Genomic DNA, 281 nt, shown 5'->3' on the forward strand with positions numbered 1-281 from the left:
ACTAGCCAGAAGGCCGTGTTCAGTATTCATACCGAAGGATACTTTTAGTGTTTTGTATCCCGACAAGTTCAAATGAGCATGGATTTATGCAGCATTTTAACAATCTGAGCAAAGTGCACTCGCCATTAATGTATGCAAACACCGGGGCCAGTGACTGCACCTATGTATCTGAACACAGGAAATTGATAATGAGAGTCACTTGTCCCGCAGCTCTACTGTCTCTCTTATTTGTCAGTTCTCTTGTCTACTTTATTCGTGTTCTTATATTCACTCATTCTCTC

General features: G+C 41.3%; 1 long non-coding RNA gene across 1 annotated transcript in view; it reads left to right on the top strand.

Annotated features, from left to right (window-relative positions):
- The window catches only part of LOC119592107, a 5,257-nt gene that overhangs the window by 405 nt on the left and 4,571 nt on the right, over positions 1 to 281 (top strand). The gene's annotated exons all lie outside the window — the stretch shown is intronic.

The sequence above is a fragment of the Penaeus monodon genome, chromosome 29, assembly GCF_015228065.2.
Source record: "Penaeus monodon isolate SGIC_2016 chromosome 29, NSTDA_Pmon_1, whole genome shotgun sequence".
NCBI classification, from domain to species: Eukaryota; Metazoa; Arthropoda; class Malacostraca; order Decapoda; family Penaeidae; genus Penaeus; species Penaeus monodon.